This window comes from Neovison vison, chromosome 2 (genome assembly GCF_020171115.1).
Source record: "Neovison vison isolate M4711 chromosome 2, ASM_NN_V1, whole genome shotgun sequence".
Lineage (NCBI taxonomy): Eukaryota > Metazoa > Chordata > Mammalia > Carnivora > Mustelidae > Neogale > Neogale vison.
In genome coordinates, this window is record NC_058092.1 from 117703471 (window position 1) to 117716584 (window position 13114).

Below are 13114 nucleotides of genomic sequence, written 5' to 3' on the forward strand. Positions count from 1 at the left end.
GAGCAGCATGCCCAATGTGGGGCTCCATCCCAGAACCCTAGGGTCAGGTCCTGAGCTGAAGTCAGAAGCTTCAATGATTGTGCCAATCGGTCCTCTCAGTAAAGTCATTTTCTGCTTCTGAGGGACAACCAGTGTTCGATTTATCTTTCCATGAACATCTGAGCATGTATACGCCAGAGGGGAGAGAAAATTTTATTGGTGCTAAGAGCCTGCAGTGAGTTTATATCATTAAGGAACACCGTATTTAGAGGGTCACTGAGAAAATATCACCACCATTCCTTAAGCAGTGGATGGTTGTTAGCATTTTTCAGGGGGTCATTTTGTCTATGGAAAATGGTTTTGTAATAAGTTGCTGAAGAAAATGGACTTGGGGGATTTGACGTTCCAAGATGGAGCCTTTTCTAGAGGTCATTATCTCCTTCTCTGGATCATAAACTCAATGACTGCATCCGATATGGCTTGCTTCTGACACCAAGAGCACACTGATGAGTGCACATGTTGTGCACAGGATGCTGGGATCCTCACCGGGTTTCCCTTTCTCCAACTGCAGGAGGCGGCAACTGGAAATGGACCATGTACATATTCTCCCATCAGTACCTTTTGGGGGACAGATCTAGCTGAAGAACAAGGTAGGGTTTTGTCTCCTCATTTGGTCTGGAGGGCTTCCCTCATTCTGAGTTCCTGCTCTGAACAGAGGCTGGGGCGGACTGAACAAATGGAGTGTCCTGTAGAAAACCAGGACCTTGTGCTACAGTCCCTGCAAACCAGTAGGTCATTCGGGTGGTGTGCTTGTTGTGTCTGAGAGTTGAGGCTTGTTTTGTGTGGGTCAATGCGATGGAACTGGGCCTGTGGGTGTGAAGAGTGCATGTGTTTCATCAGAAGACATCTCCCACTTAATGGAGTTCAGGACATGGGTCAACATTTCAAAGCCAAACCTCCTTCATCCCCACTGCACACACACACCCCTAGGACACCACATTCCTCAATGACCACAGATAAACTTGGAGGGTTGCTTAGGATTCCCTTTCCTCAGTCAGGGATGGGGAGAAAGGAAGGGGCCCACATCTGTCCTAGCTGGGGACATTTCTCAGACATGGTCAAAACACAAAAGAATCAGAATCTACTTTAGTCTACCAAAACATCATCACCAGCCTTACAAAAATTCTCACATCTTGAATGCAAAGAGGGAAGGCTCACTGGCAAATGGCAACTACCAGGAATGCCTCATCATTAGCTTGGTGCCCGATCAAATTTCCTGATAATCTGCTACATGCCCGGGTTAGCGAGTACCCTTCTCTTGCCTGGCCTCTGCTATCTCATGAACTTGCTGGTTCCTGATTGAGGATAGGGGGGCTCCTGGGAAACTGGGTCCTCCTGACTCAAAGGACACACCCATATACCACAGGAAAGGAAGACTGGGAAGAATCAGCACTTTGTGGTTGGGGACTCTTTTGGAATGCACAGATGTCAGGACATAGAAATCCTGTGTCTTTGGTTTTCCTGACCATGCATGTCTCAGGAACAAATAGAAACCTCTAGGTTACTTGTGCTTCCATTGAATGCAACCCTGACACACAGTGTTCTTCTGAAGAAATACAATCTTCTAGAAGAGGTGCGAGATAGGGAGGAGCCACACTGGTTGATCCTGGTAAAGAAACGGTCTTGACAATGACCACGACACAGTCGCTGGTTGGAGGAACTTGCCTGTCAGTACAACAGAGCATGCACATTAGTGTTTACCCTCTTTCGATTGAAGAGGTCACCCTGATTCAATTCCCTGTAGCTGAAGTTCAGAGTCAATGTTTCTCTCTCCATTCCAGCTCCTTGCCATGACCATTCTTGATGCAGCAACAGCTTGCTCAGCCCATACCCATGTAACCCAATGTCTCCATACACTCCCATGTATGCTGGCCCCTAGCTAAACTCCATGAGCTCTTCCTGCCAAGCCCCACTGGTGGAATGAACATTCTGTGTATCTCTCCCTAGCTTTCCCGGGTGGACAGGCATGTGAACGTTCCACAGGAATGAAAGAGGAAGACGCCCCACTTTTTTTTTTTTTTTTTTTTTTACCAGAGTGGTACGTCGGCCTTTCTTTGTGGGAGACAAAAAATTCTTCTGGCTTTTTTTTCTTTTTTTTTCAATTTATTTATTTTCAGAAAAAAACATTATTCATTATTTTTTCACCACACCCAGTGCTCTGGCTTTTTTAATCAAGGTCACATACAAAAATCTAACCATGCACAATTTACAGGGTAGGGAGAAGTCTGAGTGAGAATCTGTTACCAAATGCTACCTAATCCCAAAAACATTGCAGGGGTCAGGACAACCACAGCAGGATCATCTACCATCTGTAGGGCAGTGAGCTTTGGTACGGGTAGCAGCTATTACTTTTTGCCACCTATTTTGTCCAGTGGGACCCAGAACGTGGAACCTGTAGGAAGACTGGGCCCATTTGTGCATGACTCATTTTGCTCTCTTCATACTTTTGGGCTCACAGGCCTCTAGCACACTTCCCCATCTTCCCCAGGAAAAAGGGGTACTCTGTGCATTGCAAAGTGGTAAAACAGAACCTCAAACCTCCCATCCCCTAGGGAACAAAAGAGTCATGCAAACAGGACAAGGCATGATTTGATGATCATACTGTTTTCTTTTCTGAAATCACAGGTGTCCCAGCTGGAAGGGGTGGGTGGTAAGTATTCTGTACTCTAGAGTCATTCACTTGTTTGCAACAACCTGGAAAAGGTGAAAGGTGGGACTTCCTCACAGGCTCCATGATGAAAACCATCCTGACTCCAGGTCCTGCTGGATTGAGAATAAGGGTCATAGTAACAGAAGAGTACTTTCTGGTAAATGACCCATGGCCACATGGCTCTGTCCCCAGAAACTCTGCTGCTGCCTTTAGGTTGTGCAGGTTTGTGTGCTGGGAGTAGGTGTGCTTTGGAGATGGACTTATTTCACAGCTGCTCCATGCACTGTAGCTCCAATAGGAGGCAGAGTTTCTATTCACATCCCTGCTCCTCTTCAGGACCTTTCTTCCCCCATCCAGGAAGGGCCAGCTGCAGCTTAGTCTATACTGTTTACCTACCCACCTCCACACACTTGCCCACACGTGCACACCAAGCAAATCTCCCTGAGCAATTCCTGAAGAGCCCCGTGGGTGTCCAGACACTGTGTGTATCTACCTAGAACTTCTGGCTAGCCTGTGCAATGGCCTTGATGTGGACAGCAGAGGAGAGGCTCCATCTTTCAGCAAGGTGGTAAATTAGCCTTTCTTCATGTGAAGTACAGATCCTTTGATTCTCTTATACTTGAAATCAGATCCAAACACCTCAGCACGTACAATGGCCTTGGTGGGGAGATTATTGATGAAGATTCTGTTACCCATGGATACCCGATTCCAAAGACCCTGCAGGAAACAGCAGGTTCTGTTACAGTCCACAGGGTAGTGAGCTTTTTCATGGGTACTACTTACACTGAATTGGCACTTGTTTTGTCCAATGGATCCAGGGCATGCAACCTCTAGGTACATTCCATATGACTGCCCATGGCCCTGCCCAACCCCAAGAGAAAAAAAGAGCTGTGCACACAGGACAAGGCATGATTTGATTTCCATTTTCTTTTCTGAAATCGCAGGTGGCCCTGCTGGAATGAGAGAGTTGTAAGTATGCTGTACTCTAGAGTTACTCATTGGTATGGAGCAACCTGGACAATGGGCAAGGTGGGGCTTCATTGAAGGCTCCATCTTGAGAGCCACCCAGAATCCAGATCCTGAAACAAGGAGACAAACAGTCATGTTCCAGACCATGACCCGAGGCCTCATGACCCTGCCCCGGGAAGCTACCATGCTAGTCTTAGGTGCTGTAGGATTGGATGGTGGGTAGGACGTGTGTTTACATGGGAACCCATGTGCTGTGATTCTCATGGTTTGTGTTTATGTCAATTGGGTGAATGGTATGTTCTCAGATGTGTCTATTCCCTTCCACATGGCGATTAATGGTGTCCACTTTCTCATGGAAGTTTCCCATCACCATCACGTCATGAACATCTATGCACATGAAAACTCTTCAACACCTACAATTTAAATAGGTGTTCTTTTTCTTTTAAGATTTTATCTATTTATTTGGCAGACAGAGATCACAAATAGGCAGAGAGGCAGGCAGAGAGAGGAAGGGAAGCAGGTTCCCTCCTGAGCAGAGAGCCCGCTGTGAGGCTCAATCCCAGGACCTTGGGACCATGACCAGAGCCATAAGTGGAGGCTCAACACAGGCGCCCCTTAAATAGGTGTTCTTTCCTTGCAAATACACATCAATTCCCCTAGAAAACAGATCCCGTCACTAACTAGGAAGGGGGAAACTGTGCCCCAAAGACACAAGTGTGTCTTTTCCAATCCTTTTTACTGAATCAGTGTCCATGGGTCTCTGACATCATGGTCCGTCACGGGCATGAATGGTCACAGTACCTCTCTCTTGCCACTTCACTCACACACATGTCTCTGAATGAGAGGTCACACGATGTATCTTCCCAACCTCACTGGAAGCACTGAGTGCTGGGACAGAATCCTTCCTTCTGCAGGCGGCTTCTGGGGCAGCCTCATGCAACAGCCCATTCAGGGAAGACCCTGACAAAGGAGCAGTGGTCATGAATAGATGGGGCCAATTCACTCCGTGTTTCTCCGTGGTGATCTACCATTTCCCTACAGATACTGTGTCTAAGAATTAAACTGGCATTCATCCATGGGATATCATGCACCCACCACTGGTCCTAGCTGGGGCTCTCTGAGGTAAGCCCAAAAGGTATCCTGTCAAAGGAGAAATGAGGTCGTCTTCAGGGACTGAGCATCACTGTGGGGACCTGGGCACCTTCCATGCAGGAATGGGGGGTGCTATGTGCATTGCAAAGTGGTGAAAGAGAACCCCAAACCTCAACAGGTGTGACAATCACCACACATTTCACTAACCATCTGTCCATGCAAGAGGGGCTTGTTTTATTCGAAAGATTTGGGCCAATAGACAAGTCAAGGGAGTTCTGTGCCTGGGAATGGAGATAGCCAAGTCAGAGTTTCAGGGTTCTTTGGCAGCAAACAAGAATTTCACTCATGAGAAACACGTGTTTGAACAGAATCTGATCTTCTGACATCTCTTTTCCTCACTCGCATGTGTAGGATCCACGGGAGTACCTTTTGCTGCTCTCTGAGGACAGTCTACAGGCTCTTCCTGGGTTGCTGAACCATTCTGCATTCCACTAGTTGCATACAAAGTCTCAAATTTTGTGCATCCTTCCAACATGGGTTTGGGCTTGAATTCCTGGTTTGGGTCCTCACTATCCTAACAGACAAAGCCACAGTTCAGCATCCTTTGGATTTGCATTGCCCTAAAGAAGACTTATACTGAGCACCTTTTCATAAGTGTCTCAAATATGTGGGGTGCCTTTTCATTCTGTTTGCTGTTTTAGAAGAGGATGCTTTTTCTAGGCTGTCCTCTTGACAAGCATCATGATGCCAACAAGAGTGCATTTCTTTGGGCATTTCTATTTCACTCCCACGTGCCCCTGCCTATTTGTATGCCAGCACCATCCTGTTGGCTCAGGGGAGTGATCCAATGTATTGGAAGGTCAGCTTCTAGGGACCCACCACCTACTTCTTCATATTCAGAAACGTTTTGACTCCTTGTGTACTTTGTGGTTCCATATCTATTCTAGCAGTTTCTCTGTTTTGAGAACACCACATTATGCTTTTGGCCAGTGCTGCACTGAATCTGTTCCCCATTTATTCTAGGAACGGGGGATTCACCTTAATCTCTTAGGGTCCAACGGCCTCCAACATTGCCTGTTCGGTGTGCGTGAGCCTGGGAACATCTTCTGTATCAACGGTCCTGTCAGGCCAGCCACTTAGGCTGGAGAAATATTCTGGAGAGCAGGGCTTTTCTCTCGCTCCTGGTTGGTTTCTAATGCTGAGCTAACCAGGAAAGAGTCGGTCTACAATGTGTTTTACAAAGTCATTTATTATCTCAGTGAACTATAGGGAATTCATCAAGGAAAAGAACACGTCCAGTTGCTCACTCCTACTAGCCACATGTCAAGTGTCCCATAACGACTGGAGTTTTAGATGGTTGCATTGGGAGGGAACAGCAGTCATGGGCATGTAGAACTGACACTGAGGTGACTGCTGCATCGTCCTGGTCTCATTAGAAGGGATGAAACTACAATCCCTGTCTCCTCGAAGACCTCTGGCTCCCCCATCCCCATGAACATTGACAGCAGAGCAAAAGGCTCAGATAAATACTGCATGGCCCATAGACATCTCAATAAAACTGGGATGAATGTGTGAGGCAGTTTATCTCATAACAGCATTGCTCCTGTTTCAGTTCATACAGATTTTGGTATAGACAGCATCGACAACTCCAGCAGTGAGGATGTATTCTCTTCAGGTAGGGAACGACACAGAGGAAGGGGACAGTGGGACAGGGATCCTGAAAACAGGGTGTTGCCCCTGGTGCTCTGGAGAAAGAAGAAGGTGGATAAAAAACCGCCAAGGAAAGGGATGCATTGGCAAAAGGCATAATTTGCTCATTTCATAGTTTCTGAATGAAAAGAACAGACATTGTGACCACAGGCCTTTAAGGTAGGCTGTGTTTGTCATCACCACTCAACTCCTTGGGCAGCTATTTTAAGGACCTTTCCCATCAAACCTGCTCTTGCCTCCCTTTGCTGCTACCACATGTCAAAGGTTGGTCTCTTTACTCATGGCCTGTCAGGAATGGTGCACAATAGATTCTGGGTCTTTCTTGACACGGATCCAGACCTGGTCATGGTCATGACTTTGCAGACCCAACCACCCTCTCCTGTGCAAGTGAACCAGGACACTACATTCTATTGAGAGCCAGGGTGTAGAAGACAAGTAAACTCTCTCATAACGTCCACTACCAAATTTTCCTGGTTCTGTCCAAGCTGCTGTATGTTCAAGGAAACTCTCAGAGCTGCAGAAGTAAAGCAAACTTCCCCTGGGTTCACTACACAGGCTCCCATGTTCCTTAGCTTCTGCCAGCATTCACACCCCAGATGAGTCCAACCTGTGTATATGTTCCCAAGGGAAGGACACCCCCATGAAACTTCCCTGGAGACCCCGGTCATGAGCCATGGTCCTCCAAGCCTATGTTAAGGGGCTTCTGGACCTGCTTCACACACTTGTTGTCCCACCTGCACCCTGCGGAGATCAAGCGAACAAGGCCAGGGAGGACTCAGAGCTGGGGCCCCACCCAACTGAGAGCAGAGCCATCATATCCAGAGCAGCAGGCCATAGGTCGTTCAGCTCCACTAACTCCCCTTTATCCTCTCTCACAGCCACCCCAGCATCCTCGCTGCTCGCTGACACGGAAGAGGATTCCATGGAAGACGAAACTTCTGAGGGAAGGAGCCACACTGCGCCTATAATTCATTTCCACCTCCATCTCTTGGGCTTCCTGTCTCATCTGTCTATAAGCACCTCCTCCCTGCTTTGACAATGACCACCATGGACACCCTAATCTCTGGCTGGCATTCAGGCTTTCCATCTGAACTGCTGCATGATATTCGTAGGCAGACCTCCTCACTCCATTCCTAATATCACCCTGACCCCTCACCGCTGAGTCTGGGAAGCAGCCTTGGACAGCAGAGCAGTAAGTATGGCTGGGAGTTGGCAGGACACAGGTCACCCTGCTGAAGGAGCCTCGGGAAGGGAGGCTGGGCCTGGGTGTCACCACTTGGTTCTCCACTTCCTGGGAGTCTGTGATCATGCCCTATTTTGCTCTTGCTTTCAACTCTCAAGAAGCTTCTCTTCTGGAATTGACAGAAACAACAAGGGAAGCAGAAGAAGAGACGGACTTGGGAATGGCGTGAGTTGGACAGGAAGAGGGGCAGGCAAACATGGACACATGCTCTACCTCATTGCCCTGTGTTTTTTCTGGGCACCTCAGGAAACAACACAAAATCCAGAGTGCTGCCCTGGCCTCTGACCATAAAGAGGAGATAGAGGAAGGTCAAAGTCCCTGAAGGAACTTGGAAGCCTGAGAATATCCCACGGGGAATTTCCACCTGATCTGTACAACTCCCTGTGGTGGTTGGTCGCTGTCATCCAGGAGCTGCTGCTCTTGGAGGGAGGGAACTGGCTGCCAGGAAGTACTGGAACCGAGGCAGCCCATGCACTGTGCTCCTCTGGAAAAGAGCCCCACACCGCACTGACCCCTCACTCTACACGACCCAAGCCTTGTCCTCCTACCCTGCAAAACTCAGCAGATGTCTTTCTCCCAAATAACATTAGTCGAGAAGAGACAGTGGTGGGGTGGTCCCATCTCCCACTTCAGACACCTGAGAAATAAGTAAAAAAGACAGGCCCCAGGCTCATAGGAGTCGGACAACTTATCCCTCCCAGCGCTGTATCCTTGTGGGCATGGAGTAGGCAATGGTCTCTGGCTGAGTCATATATGCTGGCCACACATGTAGGACCTGACCAACACATCCAGTCCCCCAAGTCTCCAAAACGCCTCAGGGGATGTAGTGGGTCCCCTCATGGCACCATTTCACTACGTGAGTTTGATATTCTAGAGACTCTCCTCAATCTCTAAATCCGCAGGAAAGACCCATCAGAGAAAGGCCACCCTGACTGCTTCCACCTTGCCCACCACCTGCACACAGCGTGGGGCCCATGCAAACTCACTTCCCATGGGAGTCGGGAGCACGCCTTCTCTGTCATGCCACCTGCAACACTCGTGTGGGCAAAGACTCCCCACAAAGGGAAGGGCATGTTGAGGGCTCTCAGAGAGGCTGGAGAAGCAACAGCCCAGGAGGAGGAGGACTGGGCAGTAATGGAGGATGATAGTCAGGGAAGGGGCCTTAGTGACCCTGGGAGTGTAGCCTTCATTCAGCCCCAGGGGACCCATGGGAAAATTCCCTTTCTTTTTTTTTTTTTTTTTAGATATTTTTTATGTATTTATTTGACAGAGAGAAATCACAAGTAGATGGAGAGGCAGGCAGAGAGAGAGAGAGGGAAGCAGGCTCCCTGCTGAGCAAGAGCCGATGCGGGACTTGATCCCAGGACCCTGAGATCATGACCTGAGCCGAAGGCAGTGGCTTAACCCACTGAGCCACCCAGGTGCCCCGGAAACTTCCCTTTCTTTATGTCACACATGGGTCCTTCAGGAAAACTCTACCTCAACACCTCAGAAGACATATCCCACAAAAGCCCACAGGCCTCTGGTAAGACCTGCCCAGGGCACATGCCACTCGCTATCTCATACCACTCCACCTGCAGTCTCCACAGCTGCACCAGAGGACAGTCTGCCCACGACCCCAAGGCACCAGATTCTCCAGAGGTGCTCAGACAAAGGGAGCCAGGAGGGCCCTGAGGCCCCTCTTGTGGCTTCAATTTGGGCCTGGAGGAAGACTTGGCATGAAAAGACAAGAAACAGATCTGCAGGAACGGCTCTTTTGCACCAGACCTCCACAGGCCAAACAAAGAGAACACTTCTTTGCAGCCCACCAGAAGATGGCAATGGATCCCTGAGGATGAGACAAGAGGACCCTCTGAGTTGGCCACCACACACACAGTTGGCTGCCCAAGCCCTCCTGATGACTGACACTTGGAGCAGGAAGCAATTATCTGGGCCTACAACAGTCCATTGTCTGGTGAGACTTGGCCTCCCTGGGACTGGGTGGGACAGCAGTCTTCTGGTCATTTCCCCTATCTTCTGCAGGGGCTGCTCCTCCTCCCACTGTCCCCTCCAGTCCCCATTAACCATGCAGAGCATGACAGATGCAGGAAGAAGCGTGATTTCCAGGGCCCCTTGACCACCATTGAATCGACTTGAGGGGCAGCAGTCACCCCAGCTGTATTCCCCCAGGGTGCCACCCCTGAACCACCCCTGTCACTTCCATGCACAGGACCATGACCAATTCTGGGCTCAATACTGGCAGTGGCCCCACAAAACTGGCCCTGCTCTGTCTGGTGTTCTGCAGCAGCAACAGGTGTAGGGAGGAGAGGCTGTCCATAAATTTAGCTCAAAGTCTGGAGCAGCCAGACACCATGGCAGAGGCACTGGGGCCCCAAGCACCATGCTGCACATCAGGGAAAACATGGGCTTCAAGGACGGCAATGCTAGACACGTAAGGCATACAGAAATAGGATCCAACATTCCTTTGGTGGGAATGCAAGCTGGTGCAGCCAATTTGGAGAACAGTGCAGACATTCCTTAAGAAATTAAATATAGAGCTTCTCTATGAGCCTACAATTGCACTACAAGGTATTTACTGCAAAGATAAAGATGTAGTGAAAAGAATGGCCATCTGTACCCCGATGTTCATAGCAGCAATGGCCAATATTCCTCAGGAAGCACGTTGAAGCATTGCACGTTTTGTTCTACCTGAAGCCTCCAAGTCCAAAGGTCTCAGGCACCATTTCTTCTCCCACAGCAACCCTAATCTACCTCCCCATGTTCAAGAAGAGTCTCTTCTCCTTGTAACGGGGCATCATTGGAAACATGGGTTATTTGATCAAGGCTTGGACGTGGCTGTCCTATGGAGAGAGCTAGACTCAGATGGAACCAAAGGGATTTAAGGAACTAAGGCTGACTTTCGGAAAACCTGCAGCCATCAAACCTCTTGGGAATGTTGGCCTGACCCCTTGCTTACAGACTTCCCCACTGCCTCACCAGGAGCTTAAAGAATGTTACTCTATGGAAGGTGTAGGAACCTTGGATATATTGGGCACCTCAGGAAGAGAAATGTTTCCAAATCCACAGGTATCACATGCATGTCTGATGGCAAGTCCTTCCTTTGGCTTCTGGCCTGGAGAGACAACGATTAGAGATTCCTCAAAAAAGTCCCAGTGATGCAAATTCTAAGCAATCACCATGATTGATCACTAGGCTTGCTAATCTTAAGTCAATAATTGCACCACGTGGGCTAAAGCAGGACTTGCTTTCCAAGGACATGAGCTCTGAGGTGGCTGTCTCTGGAAAGGGGCATTCTTTTGAAGAGGAAATGTAGACGTCAAAAACCCACCTTTGTGGATGTTCAAGTCTAACTCTGGTGGCCTTTCCACATGTGTTGCTGACCTGAGCTAGACAACTTGAGGTCATCTTCAGAAACATTTCCACATTAGCTCATGGACAGGCAATCCCCTTGCTTCTTATTCTGTGGGGATACCAGGACCCCATGGGCTCAGGGCTAATTCGACAACTGGAACATGAGATTGATTCCCCCACGACTTTAGAACTCAACTAGCACCTTGGGCAATTGGATGGGGCTGGAATGAGGAACTCATTCCTTCAAAGCCAGAGAACATACACTGCTGAACAGGGTTCTCTGTGTACTTATGGAAACAATGAAGTACCCACCTGTCCCTGTAACTGGAGTGTAGGGTGCACTTGGGAAGGCCCTTATCTGCCAGACAAGTTTTCTCCCACTCACTGGAGACTACTATTAACGAGGATATTCAGGCAAGACCTCAAAATAAAAAGGGCTTCTTGGAATAGTTTTTTCCTCCCAGTACTACTGATCCAAGAAGCCACACCTTTAGGTACAATGGAAAATAAAGGTTTTAGCTATGCATTCAACTGCCCTCCTGGGAAAATGAACCTCCTGATTTATACGGGGACAGCCCCTGACTCTAAGGACTGGGCATCAGCTCCAGAGCATCACAGAGAATAAAAGCTACCAAACGATGACAGGAGGCTGATTTGTCAAGTACCAGCTTCCGTTTTGAGGTATGCCTGAACTAACACCGGAAACCAGCCCAACTTTAAACCCAGCCACCCTTAGGCCTGTACCCAACCACTCTACACCTATGGCTCATAACTCTTGAAAGGTTCTTAAGTCGACCAGACTTAAGATGCCCCACGAAAATGGAGAGGACTTGTGCTTTAGCAATGACAACAGTTTCATGGAAAGGGGCTAAGAAAAACAAGGTATGCTGTCATCAATTTAACTTAGACTGCTGAGGCCAAAGCCTGTCAGCAAATATGTCTACCCCCAAATCAGAGACCCTACTGCCCACCTGTTGGTTGTAATTGGCAAAAATCTTACAAGTATTTATCCTGACTCCAACAGACCTTCTTTGTCTGCTACGCCCATGAAGCAATTGACAGAAAAGGCTCTTCTTCCCAAGCCATAACCTGCCAACCCAACATGCACCTGAAATGATTGCACATCCCAAGAATGGCCCTCCAAACCTGAGGAGCCCTTGAAAGCCTGACTGTGGTTCAAGGAGACTCAGGATTAGAGAAATGTCCCTAGCTGGGACCAATGGCCTTGAAGCTCTAACATGTGCCCAAGGATTCCCCAAGCTCCAGAGGCCACTAGACACTTGGGGTGGTTCCAGATGCGTGGGCAGATTATGAAAACCATCACCGACCCAGCCAGCCTTCCCCATTTAAAGCATGTGTGCTACATTTCATTGACATGGTCACCTAGCATCCACCTTTGTCCCTCTTTGGGACTGGAGGATGTTGTATGGCATGGGGAAGTCCTTACAGAATACACAGTCAAGGCCCTACATGTCATCCCCAGTAGGATTTCTCAATAAAATAAGGGAATGATCCCAATGAATGAAGTAGTTCTACAAAACACAAAGACTTTAGATGTTGTAACTGCTGCATAAGGTGGAGCTTATGCCAATCTAAAGACAGAATGATGTGGGTACATCCCCCACTACCACAAAGGGGTTTCTGCATTCCTAACAGATACCACTGCTCAAATCCGCACTTCCAAGTATCCCTCTCTTTAAGGATTGGCTCAACTCTTGGCCTGGAGGAGGGTTCTCACCCACTATCAAAAGACTCTTTATGGGTATTTTCCTTCTCTTTCTTCTTCTAACCCTGTTGTGTTGTTCCCCACCCATTCCCTCCATCTCTGCAGGTGGTGCCAGGAACCCTTCACTGCAGTAACTTTCAGAGGACAGATGGTCCTTTCCACTCAACAAGATCCAGTCACATCTTCTCCACTGCACTCAGCAGCCTCTTCATTTCACAACTCTGACACAGAGAGCCCCCCCACCAACTGACCAGGAATGACCACAGGTAGGGACGGCTCTATTTCTTTTTTTTTAATTTTTTATTTATTTTCAGCATAACAGTATTCATTATTT